We start from the raw sequence: 8242 nt of genomic DNA, 5'->3' as shown, positions 1-8242 counted from the left end.
CAAACTTTCTTTCTTTTCTTTTATGATCAAATTTAAACTGGGTAACACTTATGCCTTCTTGTTGGCTGAATAAAGAGTGACATCCCCTTCTTCAAAGAGAAAATGGGAAAAAATAGATGAAAACCCCCCACTCATTTTGTAGGTATGAAAACCATTTTACTGGAACCCTGAGTCTTTAGAGAAGGTATAATCGTCACAGATGGCCCACTTAAAGCTGTTAATGTATAAAGTCTTGCCTGCTGTGCATTACAGGGCTATAATTTTCATCTTGGGGTTCCTATGACTAAACAGCTCAACTTAGCTCTTTTGGTTTATGACATCAGAGAAATCCTCAGTGAAATTATAACCTTGGGAATACCCTGCAGATGCTTTTATTTCTACTTACAGACTCAAACCACTTATATATCACTGCAGAGCAAGTTAACAGGAAGCAATAAAATACTGTAATGTTTATTTAATATATAAGAACTGTTTCGTTGGGTTATATAGTTCACGTCAATATCAATTGTTTAAGAGGACGTGGTGTTGCCTTTTGTGTGTGCTTTTTTCCAGCCAGCTGAGCACTTTCGACAGGACAAGAGTCACTGCGTATTGGCAGAGTCCAGCGTGGCCCAGCAACAGGGCGCACTGGTTTGGGTGGGCTACCCGTGTGCTGAGCGGACACGGTCTCTGCTCTGCCACAGCTACTTGAAGAGGTGAGGCGTGCGCCACTTGCCGCAGGTCTTCCTTGACAGTATTTGTGCTGGTTGTGCAGACGTCCCTCGTCCGCGCAGCGCCGGCAGAGCCCTGGCGCTGTCGTTACCTGCCTGGCCTCCCTCCTCCTACTTGAGCAGGTCCCGATCCCCGACGCAGGCAGCCTGCACGGAGGAATAGCAGCGCATGAGGCAAAGCATGATTTCTGCCTACCAAATTGATGTTCTTCTTTTGCGCTTTCTGAATCATTTAGGACCCAACGCTGACTTCCATAAACCTGTGAATTATTCGGAAGTGCTCACTAAGTAGGTCTGAAGAATGATTTTTCAGCATGTGGGTGCTTTGCAAACTGTTTCTTCTGACTGGTTGACATTTATTCATCTTACTATATGACTGGTCACTTTGGTCACATGATGTTGCTACCACTCTTCGTTTGGAAGATGAAGGTCTTTAAAGCAGAGCGCTAATCGCTATCAGTAGCTGACAGCCGCCCAGCCCACACGTCCGCCGGGATGCACATGCTGGGGAAAGAGGCACTGGAGGTCCAGACTTCCCAGTTTCTGGAAGTGGGACTACAGTGCGCATGTGTAACAAACAGCAGGAAATCCACAAACCATCGTGAATACATATCAGCACTTTTATTTGTAAAAATAATCATTATTGTCATTTTCTGCACTGTTTGGATTTCTTTAAAATGTTTAAAATTCCCCATGCTTAATGGCCATTAAGGAATAAAAGAGAAGAATATGTAGTTGTTACAGCCTGGAACCATAAAAGATTGCAGCATTTTGGTCTATTGCTTTTATTTTCATGATAAGCCAGTTCATTGTCGTTTCTTATTATATAAGGTGATTATAAATTTCCCACACATACCATCCCTGAGTGGCACATTGTAAAACATAGGGCGGTGGGAGGAATACGTGGCCACATGAGATCTCTTCCAGTATCATAATCTGGATTTCTACAATATGACTACTGTTGAAGTTCTTAATTAAAAACCAGTAGAAATCATGTCAAAAATCACCTCCACGCCTTATACAGTGTCATCTACAGTAACATCTCAGAAATCTATAGCTCACAGAAAACAGAGGTATCACAGTGTCCTGTCTAGGTTAAGCATTCCTGCCATTTATTGTCATAAAGACATCCAGTTCAGATCATACTACCTTTTTCATCTCCTTTGGAAACGTTTGATGTAGTATTACTTGGCGTTTTTCAAAATTTGCTGTGTTTCACCCAAGGCATGTAGGAACTGACTCCATGGATAATACCGAAGCACCATTCTGCTGAGAACTGTAAAAAACATCGTCTTACTTTCACACTACTGTCAGACCAGATTTGAACACAAAAAAGACAATTGCTCACTATAAAAGGCAACAAATTTTTATTTTTTAAATCATTTAAATGGTTTTGTTTTCACTTGTGCTGCTCTTCTTCATGTTTCTATCATCTACAAGAAGCAGACACTGAAACCAGAAGAAAGTTGTGTTCAGAGTAATCTACCTGCACAGTAATCAATTGAAATCTCCCAAGAAAACCTGGCTTCTAGATGAGAGACATTTAAACAAGAAACTTGTAAATTTTGGGATGCTTTGGTGAATCAAATCACCACATCTTCAGAGACTTGCTCATTACTTATTATCAGTGTTCAACTTATTTTTTATTCCATCTTACTTCTGCTTCTATCCCACTGACCTTTTTCAAAGTAAACCTGCATTGACTTCAGTAGCAATTTTAGTTCTGGAAAACATGGAAATCAAGCCTTTGGTGTTATTTGATATTAAAACAGATTAAAACTGTTTGTCTTCTGCAATAGTGCTTTATTTTTTCTTTATTAGTTTTCTTTTATCTCATCAGGTTTGCATATATCAGGATTTTGTAACACTAGTGAGTACACCAAGGGGTCTTGTCAGTGTTTCCATTATCATTCATAAATCATGATTTTCGGGGTTAATATTTCAACAGTTGTAAATCACATCTTGCTGAAATGAAGCAGCCTGGATTTGAGTCTATTCTTTTCCTTCTGAAATTGGTTTTAACCCATTAAATCCTTTTCTGCTTGTTTTTTGAATGATAAGGACATAACGGTAGGCATCAGCAAGCACTTGTCTGGAATCTCCTAAATAACTTCACTGTCCAAGGAAGGAAAGAGGTAGAAAATTGTAATTAAAGAATTTTAAATCCTGATGGTGATAGATGAAATTGGTCTTGTCAGCAGGATTAGGCAATTCCATAGGTCAGAAATAAAAGCAGAGAAATGTTAGCTCTTTACTCGTGAAAAGCCTTCCTCCTCAGCCATTGCCATCTTTATTTTTAAACTCGGGATGAAGCTGCTGTGCTTGGCCGGAGGCGGGTGCGTGCGGGTCCCCGTGGCCGCGGCGAGGCCGGCCGTGCCCTGCCCGACCTGCCGGCCCCGGCTCTCCCTGCCTCCCACAGCCTGGGCACCGCCGCCGCTCCCAGCATCTGTGTCCCAGCGCCAGTGCGGAGGACACGCTTTACTGCTTTTTTACGGCTCTACTTTTGCTCTCCCTTCAGCATTAATGAGCTCTGCACCTGCGTTGCGGGAGCCTCCCGGGCCTGCAGGGCTGCTGCAGGCCTCCAGCAGGCGCAGGCTTTTGGCGGCGCCCCAGGCACACGAGTCCGGCTCGGCCGCGTGGCAAGCGGCTTGCTCTCTCGCTGCAGAGGAGCAGATCCGCTTACTGGTGGCGCAAGCTGGTGAAACTGCCACTTTCACCAGCTGTTTCTGGAAGTCCAGCACCATAAGCAACGGGAGGCTCGGGAATCCTCATCCCTCCAAAGGCAGCAGCAACTTCCATTTCATTCGGGGACTAAAGCCTGATACCGCTGACATCTAACATTGCAGAGGATCAGATACAGAGACGATACTTCGCCATAAGTGTTTTACTTACTTGACGTTTTTCAGAGATAGCCGTAGTCTATCTCTAATGAGAGATACCCATTACTATCTGCTTAATTAATGCTGTTTCAAAATAGGCATGAGATACAGATATATATGTACACACACATAAAAAACAGGAACTAGAGATGGTCCAAAACAATTTACCGGAATACTTAATTTATTTTGTTTTCTAAAAATTGTATATTTTGCATGAGGAAAAAGTCAGGAAAAGATATCAGTTTTTCAGTCTTCTAATAGCAAATTAGTCTTTCTGTCATTAAAAGATAGAACATAAATCTGTGCAATCAGCTTGCAGAGGAACAGTGTCTGCACAAATTGAACCATTTTTAGGACCTTTCAATTTAAGATGCAGTCTTCCATCTAGTAAAAGCACTCACTTGAGACTTCTTCTTTTGTGATTTTTCATCACAAAGAGTTTGAAATTATTTTGTTCATCATTCTGCTCTTCTTTCTTTTCGCCTCAGCAAGATGTTGAGTGAGAATCCCAAACAGACCTCATCAATGCACCTCAAGAACCATTTTATGACCCTCATATAACACTTTACATGACTGTTTAATTTCCTATTTAAAACAAATTAACTGTTGCATGCTCTAATCAGGACACAAAGGATCCCAGATCTTGTCTGGAAGTATGTGGAGGTTACCGAGAGGTTGTCCAGATTAATGGTTCCAGGGAGTGTATGACCTTAGGATGAACTTTGACTAAACTTTGCTCTTTGTGCACTTGACAGTCTGTATTTGGAAAGCATCAATTGTCTACATTCAACATATTAAATGTAAGGCATATGCTTTCCACAGGCTTGGAGCTTCTTTGTTTTTACAGAAGCCAAAAGCTTCATCAACCTAATTTATATCAGTTATATCAGTATTCCATAGCTATTTCAATCTGCTTTAATATGCATTTATTTCATTAAAAAATATGTCAGTCATTTCAGACTTTCTTGCCATTTCCTCTTCTTCTAGATCGTGTGCCCTTATCATTGCCACGCTATGGCGGAGACGATGAACGATACTTGTGCCTTGGCTGGTAAGTTCCCAGGGCAGTTGGGCAAGACTTTGCTGTATTACTTCAGCTCCATTTCCATCACAGCCATCTCAGGAGTCAAGGGTCCCATTAGTGCATGTTTATTTGGATTTTACACATGAATGTAGACATATATAAGTGTGTGTGTACATACATAGAAACTAGAAAGAGCTAGAATGGGAGAGAGGAGAGAAGGAAAGATTTTTTGGTTGTGGGAGAAGCAGCTAAAACTGCTTTCGCAGAGCATTGCCTGCGCCCAGGCACATGACGGAGGGCAGTGGGAGACAGCAGAGAGCTGCTAGCACACAGAGGCAGCGTGCAGGTCGGAGTGAACACCTTCTGTGACTAGAACAATTGTTTATGCTAGAAAGCTCCTTCAAAAAAATCCATCTTGTTTATTAAAAATTACAATATCATAAATGGTTTCTACAACAGTTTTGCTATCAGAACAGGGAAGTGTAGCTGATTCATGCAAGTTATCCTAAAAAGCTAATCAGCAATTTTCTATCAGAACATTATTCCACTAAGATATAGCCTTCCAACCGAAACAGTAACTTCCTTCTGTTGTCAATACTCCTATTTTCCACCAAAGCGACTTTTACTGAAAATAAAAAATGGTTTCCAATGCTGTTTGTGGAAACAAAATCGCTTATATGTGGTGTTTTAGCTTCTGCTTTTAAGTGACAAATTCCACAAAAGTTAAAAAAAAAAAATCTTAAAACTTTGCTTTGAAAATAATCAAATTTCCGATCCTATTCCTAAATCAAACACAGTTCCCATTGTGGCTATTTCTGTAAGGTTACCAATATTATTCTACAGAAGAGCCTACCCAGAATAAAAAGGCAAAAACTATTCTGATCCTCAGGCCTAACCGTCCTTGTCTATGTGCTTTGCTCATGTGTTTTAGCTCACAGATTTTTCTGCCTCATCTTAGTAGCCTTATTCTTTATCACAGGTCTGAATGCATTAGGAAAGATTATTTTGCTTTGAAGAATGAGACCAGTTAAGTCTATTTTGAAAAATGAGCCCAATTAAAAGCAAGGAAATATTTAAAGCATCTCTACAACCATAATAATATTTTGATGGGCTTAGAGTGAATCTTTACAGGCTGTATTCTGGCCAAAAAGTGTTGCACTAGTGTTTCACCAGTGTTGTGGGTTTAGTGGTACTAATAGAGCTATAAATGTTTATGGAGACAAGGGTTGTGTCTACATGAACAACCATTCTCAGCCTTCAAACATATACTTTTGTTCACCCATAAAGATTTCAAGCTTACCTAAAACTGGAGTTGCTGTGACCACGCTGCAGACCTCTGCGACTAGCAGACACAGGCTCAGGATCAGAGTTGTGGCCTCTCCAGTGCTCTTTGTGAACTGAAAAATAGCAAAAGCCCAGCTCCCAGGCAGATCCTTCTCATCAGCCAGGACTCGTCTGAAAGCCAGCTGCACAAGCCATAGCTGTCTTGACAAACTATTCTAAAAACCTACTCTTTTAGCCCATCCAGTCTTAAAAATGACCTAAACACCCACCTTCATTTCCAAAGGTTCTGAAAGCTCAGCTAATCTTATTTTCAGTCTGGGATGACCACTGTTAGATTTACATCTCTAATGATTTGTTTTCTCCTCATACTAAGCAAAATCTAAATTTTATCTGCTTCTAAAACGGTTTTTCCACAAGTGGCCCCATGACCAGGTTGCCATTCAGTCTCATTGCACTGGTATGTAAATCTGCTGGAGGTGGCCAAAAAAACTGGCAGGTTGTTTTCCTCATTAACTTCCCAGAGTGCCTTCTGGAGGCACAATATGATCTCCCACACCTGCACGTTGCCACTGATCTCTACAAATGCAAGAAAAAATCATCTAAATCATGTAAGAATGAATCATATGGAAATGTAATTAAAAATCCCTTGGAACTAATTGCTTGAGCTGGTCAAGAAAGGTGATAGGATTTTACATCCATGGAGACATTTTTTCCCTGTCTTTAGTAAAGATAATATTTGGGATTAGTATAGCATGGCACCTGTCAGCTAGGCAAATTTCTGGCACGAGGAAAGCACTTGCAAGTGGTGGGGCCTAGGAACAGCATAGTGAGGAAGCAAGCACATAGCTCGCCTGAAAAAAGGAAGGTAAGATTAGGAGCCGTGCGGCATAGCACAGAGTGTTTAGCAGATGCTTTCGGTGCTAGGTTAGGTGGAAAGTAATCATACAGTTTTTGTTTGTAGACAAAGCCAGAGAAAACCAAGTGTCTTTCTCACACAGCAGCTTGCTATGAGCCGCGTGGAGGGTAGCATGAAGTAATATAGAGCTCTGCAGGGTAAATTGTCCTGCAAACCCGCTCAAAGCCACCTTGGGTACATCTACTCTATATGATAAAGGTACAGAGCATATAAGACAACACCTTAGTGTTTTTATGTTACTCTTTTTAAGTAAAAAAGCTTAAGGAGTTGTACACCTAAACTCCGCTGAATGTTAACAGTGGCCGTGGTATTAGCAGCGTCTGCCCAGAACCACTGCCTCAGTGGACCCCAAAGGGAAGAAGCATCAAAACCGAAGCTGGCACTGGACAGGACTACTCAGCCTAACTCTTATGAGTAAGCTGCCTCCTTGGCATTTAAAATAAAGGCATCTGGGTTACACAGCATGTATTGGGTGTTCCTGCACTGTGCAAGTACACCATGATATTCTGCCTTTTTGTTTCATCATACTTTTTAAATGAAGTATGTATCCAATTCTACAAACTTTGGGAAACACCAAGCTTATTTTTGCGCTGGAGTTTTGCAGCTGGTTTTCATGCACACTGGCCATCTCTTGTGATACCAGCACGCTATTTTCTGAAAGATACGCTGCCTCCATCTGCTTATAGAAGTGATAGTTCTAATGGTGTTAGCAATAGTGTTGTTCAGTAATAGAAACATATCAAGCACATATCATCAGAATGGTGGATTATCCATCATTCAAAGATATCCTTCAACTCTTATAAGTTTTTTTGTTCTAATAGCCACAGGTTTTTATCGGAATAATAAATGCTCACTCAGTTCTGATCCAGACATGACATTGTGTTGTGAAGCTGTTTGCACTTTTTCCAGTCTCTAAAATGTAAGCCATTCTCTCAAAAAGTCAATTCACACTTCTGGCACTTCTCAGGCACTGATGAACACAGAATTGCAGCTTACTAAAGCTCATCTTTAGAGAATCGCTTATTGTAAACAGATGAGGAAACAAAAGATTTTGTATTCCCACCACATGTGACATTAGCTTTTCAATCAGTTGCTTCCCCATTGATTAGTTAAACAGACCAATGAATGTCAAGCAACCATCAACGCTTGTGATATTTTTTCAGAGTAAATGACATACATGTGTGGTCGCTTTGCTTTAGCTATGCAATCCTTGAGGAATATAATTTATTTCCTCTGAAAGCATGGGTACCTCTTGGATAATGGGTAACTCGTGATCTTTACCGACTCAAGCATGTTCTTCAAGTAGCCCCACTTAGCTTTATACCTGAGTTGTGAAGTCATTTCAGTTCAGTATAGCACACTCACCGCTGAATAGTAGTTCTTTTTCCTTCTCACAATTCACTTCCCTTAAAAATCCCTCTACTGCCCT

General features: G+C 40.9%; 1 long non-coding RNA gene across 1 annotated transcript in view; it reads right to left on the bottom strand.

Moving 5' to 3' along the window:
• Nucleotides 1-707: 707 nt before the first annotated feature.
• LOC112991972 (uncharacterized) overlaps nt 708-8242 on the bottom strand; it is a 45219-nt gene continuing 37684 nt past the window's right edge. Inside the window, exons 3-5 of the long non-coding RNA XR_003261395.2 lie at nt 5914-6010; nt 1860-1986; nt 708-857 (exon numbers count right to left, since the gene is read on the bottom strand). This is a non-coding gene — a long non-coding RNA (uncharacterized LOC112991972). The remainder of the gene's footprint in view (nt 858-1859; nt 1987-5913; nt 6011-8242) is intronic.

Source organism: Dromaius novaehollandiae, chromosome W (assembly GCF_036370855.1).
Source record: "Dromaius novaehollandiae isolate bDroNov1 chromosome W, bDroNov1.hap1, whole genome shotgun sequence".
Lineage (NCBI taxonomy): Eukaryota > Metazoa > Chordata > Aves > Casuariiformes > Dromaiidae > Dromaius > Dromaius novaehollandiae.
The sequence above is the reverse complement of the archived record's forward strand: the minus strand, read 5'-3'. Positions and strand labels throughout refer to the sequence as shown.